Genomic DNA, 8,027 nt, shown 5'->3' with positions numbered 1-8,027 from the left:
CAAGCTTCAGAAGTACGTGTTTCCATTTTCCTTTTTTTAATGTTTCTTTGGGTTTCGTGCTGAACTGTTTATGGTGATGAGCAAGAGAGTCAATGTATCTGATTTGCTAGTATTCACCACTTTGTTTTCCCAAATTGAGTATCTTAGAGCAATCTCTTCGTGATTGATTTACCTTTCAATTTTGTCACAAAGAGACTATGAAGAGTATAAAGTATGAGTTAATGTCATGGTAGCTAAGGCTCAGAAAACACCAGAAGAAGGATGGACTATGCAAGATGGTACACTTTGGCCAGGAAATAACTCACGCGATCACCCTGGCATAATTCAGGTATATCCATTATTTCTATATGTAATCAACTATAGTATTGACAATGATAGGCATAAAGAAAAGAACATTGTATAAAGTACTGAGTCATTCTGTGTGAAAAAAAATTGTTTCCTTTTTCTTATAATGGAAAACTTTTATGTTCATTAGATTGACTAGTTTGGTTCTAGCAATCAATAATTGGTACAAGTTCTTGTATTTAAGCAAAATTTATGTTTCCCATTTCCAAGTTTTTCTTGGACACACTGGTGCCAATGAGAAGGAAATGAACTTCCTAGGCTGGTTTAGGTTTCCAGAGAGAAAAGACCAGGTTACCGACATCACAAGAAAGTTGGTGCTGAAAATGCACTGGTATGTATATATAGTTCACTAATATTTCGTATAAGTTCATTAAGATTTTATTATGCTTGATGTTTGTATGGATTTATGCAGGTGAGAGTGTCTGTAGTTCTCACAAATGCTCCCTTCATTCTTAATCTTGATTGTCATCATTATGTTAACAACAGCAAGGCCGTTCGGGAAGCAATGTGTTTTCTGATGGATCCAGAAGTTGGTAGAGATGTGTGTTATGTGCAGTTCCTCTAGAGATTTGATGGTATTGATCGCAGTGATCGATATGCCAATCACAACACAGTTTTCTTTGATGTAAGTTAACATTGATTCAATGATTTTATCTAGAGTCAATAGAAAAACGGCATCGCCTTATGTGCAATTATTTCACCAAATTTCACACTGCATTAGCATGCATGCAATGCGGTAACTGTTAACAACCCTGAAGTAAAAATTGTGGACACAATTCTGTAATTTCCAACCTTCATCCCTGTTTGATGGACTGCAATTTGATGGACTTCAATTGTTCATTTCAGGTTAACATGAAAGGACTTGATGGCATTCAAGGACTAGTATATGTGGGGACTGGATGTGTTTTCAATAGACAATCACTTTATGGCTATAGCCCTCTTTCTATGCCCAGCTTACCAAGATCTTCATGTTGCTGCTTCCCCTCAAAGAAGTCCACCAATGATGTCTCAGACTTTCAAAGAAATGCAAAAAGGGAAGAACTTGAGGCCGCCATTTTTAATCTCAAGGAACTTGACAGTAAGCTCAACTACTTTTTTCAATTAGTTCTAAAGAAGCATATAGCATAATCTTCTATGCAATATTCTTGTGGTTTCTTTTCTTCTTGCATATTACGATGAGCATGAAAGGTTAATGCTTATTTCACAAATGAGCTTTGAAAAAACTTTAATTGTTTTGCAATTTGGTACTAAATTTGGTTGTTGATTGTGCTCTTCTACTGAGATATTACTTGTCTGTGTTTGAAATTGATATACCTATGATGCTCTGACTTCAAAGCCGAGACTCAAATTTAGGCATAACATAACCTGCTTTGCGTTTCTGTAATGAATTTATCAACGATGACTGTTGTCAATGATGTATCTTAATGACATGAAAAAATATAGGTTGTTACCAACAGTCAGCCTCATGTACTTAGTACTAAGCACAATAACTATATTTGGAATGACTAATTTGATGATTTATTCAGCATATTGTCAAGTTTCAATAGGTGTTTCTGTAGTAGTATTACTTTGGCATCATTTTATAAGGCAATTAACTATGCTGCATATTTTAATTTGTTATTGGTTGATGCATCATCCCATGTTTATTGTATTATTAAATGAAGTTTGTTAGGATTTAGCTAAGTACATGCTGAAAATGGCACACTCTACGTTGCAACTATAAAGGATCTACATTAACCAACAGCCATGTCAAAATGTTTTCATTTGTCTTTGAGTGAATGCTTGTGCTTCATTAGCATTGAATTGTGGTAGTCTAACAACTGTGAGAATGTCAGAATGAACTTGCTGCTCTGGCATTGAATTCATGTTGTCTAAGAAATGTGAAAGTAGCATTTTAAACAATGCTATTGGTATTTCTTTGTATTGGGGAGATGCTTTTTAAACAAGTGCACATATTATGATGAACGATATTCAACAAATGTGAGAATGAAGTTGCTGCTATGCTAAAAAATTTTGGTGCATGCCCACCACCTATTGCTTGGAATATCGTTTCCTTGCTATCATGTTAAATGTTCATTATTTAAAAGCTTTTTGTTTTGTGCAACATAAAAAGCTTATTTATTATTTAGTACTAAAATTCCACAACTCGAATTTGTTGTTTTATTGTATGAAAGGCCTATAAATAGTTGGATTCATTGTATAGTAATTAATCTTATTGCTTGTTACATTTAGCAGAAAAGGGGCATGTCAAACTTGATACAAAGTTGGATTCACATTAAAAGTTTTTAATAAGTATTGCTACAAGAAAAATCTATGGCCTTTTTATTCCTTTTGACGAGTTGCATTTTCCTGTTAGTGATTTGGACTATTGTTATCACCATGGATCAAATTGAATTACTTTCAGTGGTGAAGTTATGTTGTAAGTTTTCACTTACATTTAACCAATCTTTGGTTTCTTCTTAGCACAAACGTTATTGTTTCTTTGTATCTCTATCCTTATTGAACAAGAGATTTCGTTCACACTCCTTGCAGGCCAATAAGGCACAAACTGCTCACAAAGGAATGAACCCCTCAAGGACTAAGGGTGCAAAAGGTTAATTATTTAATGTTATATTTCCTAGAAAATATTCAGAATATTTTTAAATAAAGAAGGAGAAAAAGTTGGGAGGTTAAATTTAAAAAGAAAACATGATTGAAAAGAAAGAAATTAACAGTATATCAGTCATTTGCTACTGTTCATTCTCTTTTCGTGTCAGTATTTGGTTGGGTTGTAGCTAACAACTCACTAATTTAAAGTTCTCAAATTTAGACACTAGTTACTAGTTACTAGAGAGATTTACTAAACACTACTTACTATCCTCAACTTTAGATGCTGATGTGGGTTGAGTGTTGAAGCAAAGCCAGCTTAGCATTGAGTTGATTGAGTTCATTGTTTAGGTGGTGAAGGAACAAGAGAGGGTGAGTTGGCATTCTGTTGCATGTATATTGATGTGTTAAAAGAGACATTATCATTAAATATGTTCCTTATTTTTTGTTACAAAATTCGTATAATTATCTAATATTTATACCTTTTACACTTTGCAGAGGGATGGAAGGATGCCATGCATGACATTTTGGCTACAAGTGCTCAAGGAAATTACCTTTGCAAATTGACTTTAATACCAGTGTATGCACATTGGTACCTTAGCTTGCATTGTTAATAGGGTTAATATATATATATATATATATATATATATATATATATATATATATTACATATATATATATTACATATATATTAGTAAAATGGTAAACCTTTTTATCAATTATTAGGTGACACTTAATATAAACATATTGGTCTGAATGATTGTAATATAGCTGGAGATGACTAAAAAATGTCATTTTTTTATAAAAAAAACAACACATTCTAAGACGATTGTGTTTAAGACTGTCGTAGAATATGTGTACATTCTAAGACAGGTTCGTCGTGAGGATTGTTTTAGAATGTACCACATTCTAAGATGGTCCTCCAGACATACCCATCTTAAAATGTTCACATATTCTACGATGGTTGTTGTGAACCGTTGTCATAAACGTCTACCCTTTCCACGACGTCTGATACGACGACGGTCCATAACCGACGTTGTATGTCAAAGATAACTGATGTAGTATGCAGTTTTTGTAGTAGTGTATAGATATGGAGGAGTTCACTCCTATCAGGTAACAACATAGTTATTAACCCCTGATCCCTTTTAGTTGTAGAAGAAAAGGAGTAGCAATGGGGAAATGGTGTTGGTTCAGTGTTGACAAATTACCTAAAGTGATAGAGCACAAAATAAGGAAGAGTCCAAAAATCATATGATTATAATATAGTCATCTTCAATTCATCATTCCATTTTTATATGAACACAGAAACAGGACGGATCGCCTAGAAGTTTTCAGACTTAGAAATTGACTTAGTTTTCTTTTAGAGAAGGATATTGATGTCACACTTAAGAAATAAGTGAGAATGTGAGTTATAAGTCATAGATTTTATCGCCACAAGTTGCCTTGATAAGATCAGATTTAGTTCTTTCCCAACAACCAAGAAAAGCTCTCACAAAGGAGAAAAACTCAAACTTTCATTCAGACTCCAAATTTGCCTCAAAACTACAAAGTTCCTACTATTTATAGGCTAGGATTCCTTCTAAACATCCCACTAGGAATTAATTTCCACTTAGAATTAAATTCCCACTTAGAACTAAATTCCCGCTAACATTAAATACCCACTATCAATAAAACCACACTAACCACTATAATAACTTGGGAAGCCTAAAAACATAAAAACTAACCTAAAAGATGTCAACAACTATTTGAACTTATTGCATGAAAATAAAACACGAAAATTAAAGGAAAAATAGAAAATGGGTCTTAATTAGTTCTTTAGACCAAAAGCTATGTAATCCATCCAAATAAACTCCCGCCCATAGATGCATATTGAGTATAAACTCTTGGGCTCATTGTACTTTTCAAATTATTGTCTTTAAGTTTGCTAAATTTATCTTCAAGTTCTACAAATGAGACAATTCTTGGTTTGGGCACTTGCATGACTAAACTTTGGAAAGGCTTCTTAGTTCTTTTTTGTCTTGCTTTGGTCATTGGGCCTTTTATCCATTGCAAAAGATATTTGAAGTCATTGGACCTTTGCTAAATTATATCATTCTCTCTCTCTTCAAAAAGATTCATCCTCAAATCAAGTTCATCATCTACATGGAACAAAGTGAAGTCAACATCAATAAAAGTGATATTGACTTGATACTTACCATGAAACTAAAGGTTATAAGCAATATCATTGATCTTTTCAACCACTTAGGAAGGACAATGCCCCTTGGTTGCAACATCAGGTGTCTTTGAAAACTCAAGTTGATATTCATTTGATGCTTTGCTTTCCTCCTTTTGAAACAATTCTTCAAATCCTTTCACAAGATGATCATGACAATCAACAACGAGTTAGAATAAAAATAAAAGCAGTCATATTTCTCTTTATCTTTTTCTCTTTTTTTTCACTCTTTTTTTCAATTATTACTCTTTCTCGTCTCTTTTTCTTTCATTTCTTTCTCTTGAATATCTTTTTCTCTCATTTCATTTTCTTTTTCCCTCAACTTGTTTTTCTCTCATCTCATTTTCTCTCAACTCATTTTCTTTAATCTCTTTTTCTTTTAACTCATTTGTCAATGCCTTCCACCCTAGGCATTGGGAGGTCATATGCCATTTTCCAGAATACATGACACATTCAAGTTCCCTGCTTCTAGTTGGATGAATAGATGTAGTGAGTTTAGCACTAGTAGAGATACCCTCCCTCTTTTGTTTGCTCCTCCAACCTAACCTTTTATCTCTCTCATTAGCTCTTATTTTTCTCTCTTCTTCCATGTGTCCTTTGATATTCTCTTGGAACATACCTCTTTCTTATCAAGGTCTTCATCTCCAACCATGTTGCCACCGGGGTTTCACTGAATCTCTTCCTATATTTCTTTTCTTGATCCCACCAAATTAAAGCATGATTTTAAAACTCTAAATCTACTACCTTAACCTTTTCCACTTCACTATATTGGCAGCATGCAAATACTAGCTTTGTTTTCATCTCCCACTTTAAGTATGCCTCTGGATCACTCCTTCGTTCGAAACTTGGAACCTTATCCTTCAAAACCTCCACCTCTTTCCATGTTTTTGTATGTCTTCAATTTCTCCTTTCCAACCCATCCATACTAAAGTCCCAATGAGTAGTCATAATTTCAATCAATAGGAAGTAGGAAAAAAATATGGATCCTCTCCACTCACTAAGTGTTTCACTCAAATAATGGGATTACTCATGTTTGACGCAATCAAGGCTTTTGCCCGATGATGATCTCACCGCTCTTGCCATTTATCACTCAGCTTCGTCTTGTAAGTTCTTTAGAGAAAACCTTATCAATGATTATTTTTCAAGACAGCAAAGGAACAATAAAATGACTTAGAATTTAGAGAACAAAGGGATAACAAGGAATATGATAAGAACAAGATGGATGATAGACACAACAAAGACAAAGAACAAAGAAACCACAAGATCAAATTACAAAAAGAGAATATATTGAGTCCTTTCAATTCTTGATAAACTATGTTTTCCTTTTTTTTAAAAGAAACTGAATTGTGTAATAGTTTGTGGTTGCACTCTTGATTTTTTTCATAACTTTTTTTTTTTGTTCTCTTTTTTTGGATCAGAATAATGGTTCAAAAACTTTATTTTTATTTTACAAATTTCTCTCCTTTTTTATTTTTTTTAAAAGAACTCAAAATTTAACTTAATTTGATGTTGAACACAAAGATGATGAAGAGAAGAGCAACAACACAAAACAAGAACAAGGAACCAAAAAGGAAAATGAAACATGACAGAAAGAAAATAAAACAAAATGGAATAGAAAAGAGAACAACCAATACTAAAAAATATACATTCAACATCATCAATTTAACATCGGTTACAAGAAAAATCAATGTTAAATTGTATACAGTAGCATTTCCATAAATAATTGGAGCTTCTTAACATCAGTTTTCAAAAAACTGATGTTGTTAGTATTTACTTATCATCGATTTTTTGAAAACTGATATTGTTAGTACAATGTTAACATCAGTTTTTAGAAAACCGATGTTAAGTAATTACTAACAACATCGGTTTATCAAAAATTGATGTTGTGAAATGAGTAGATAACATCGTTTTTAAAAAAAACTTATATTAGTTCTTCTTTAAACACTTCAATAGCCATAGCCCATGATGGAGAGGTCCAAAGTGGTGAGCGTGTAGGAGAAGGAGAATAACTAACAAGGTTTCCATGCACGCTCCACGGTGTTCCCAACACTCCCAATGCCTTCGTTCACGACATTTTGGTGCTCCGCGACTTCGACTTCCTAGCCGACACGTGCAGGGACGGCCCCACCAATCAAGTCCCCATCCCCAAGGTTCTGCCTCCGCCTCCGTTCGATTTTGTTCCTCTTGGCACAAGGTCATTACTAGCGTCTGTGGGTTTTAAATCAGGTGTGACGTGGTACAGAGAGTGGTGGTGGCGAAAGTGAGAATGACTTCAGACAAAGCAGCGTTGGCGACGATGAATCGGAGGGAATGAGAGAACAATTGGAGGAGAGAAAGGAGAAGAAGAGTCATTACAGCGAAGATATACTCCGACCTTAGGGCGCAAGGGAATTACAATTTTCCCAAAACACTGCAACAACAATGAGGTGTTGAAGGCTCTCTGCACCGAAGCTGGTTGGACCATCGAAGAAGACATAATCATTTATCGCAAGGTACTCTTCTTCTTTCTTCTTTCAATGTGCTCAATGCTCATGGAGATCTCATTTTTTTTATTTGCAACTTAGTTTACTAATTATAGACATTTAATTACCCAAATTATGCTGAAAAACGAGGATCATATTTTTCACAAATTGGCTTAGTAATTGATGATAATCACATGCTAATTACCTAGCTAGTGACCTTTTGCTTTATGAACCAGTTTTGTTGCCTTTGTATTGTGTAGCATACAAAGATGAATCTGTTAAAGATATTCTTAATTAGTTGCGTGTATCTTTATCCGATTTTCTCCATAATTGTCGACAAATCATTGAAAGATGAAGATGGGAATCTCATGAAGATCAAGAGAGTTAGTATTGAAGATTTTGAGATTTTGAAGATTGTGGGG

At 34.0% G+C, this 8,027-nt stretch overlaps 1 pseudogene; it reads left to right on the top strand.

Moving 5' to 3' along the window:
• The first annotated feature begins 226 nt into the window (after positions 1-226).
• On the top strand, positions 227-7,522 carry LOC114410668 (annotated as a pseudogene).
• Positions 7,523-8,027: the final 505 nt, after the last annotated feature.

This window comes from Glycine soja, chromosome 4, assembly GCF_004193775.1.
Source record: "Glycine soja cultivar W05 chromosome 4, ASM419377v2, whole genome shotgun sequence".
In the NCBI taxonomy this organism is placed as follows: domain Eukaryota; kingdom Viridiplantae; phylum Streptophyta; class Magnoliopsida; order Fabales; family Fabaceae; genus Glycine; species Glycine soja.
Note: the sequence above shows the minus strand (reverse complement) of the source record. Positions and strands in the feature narration are given on the sequence as shown.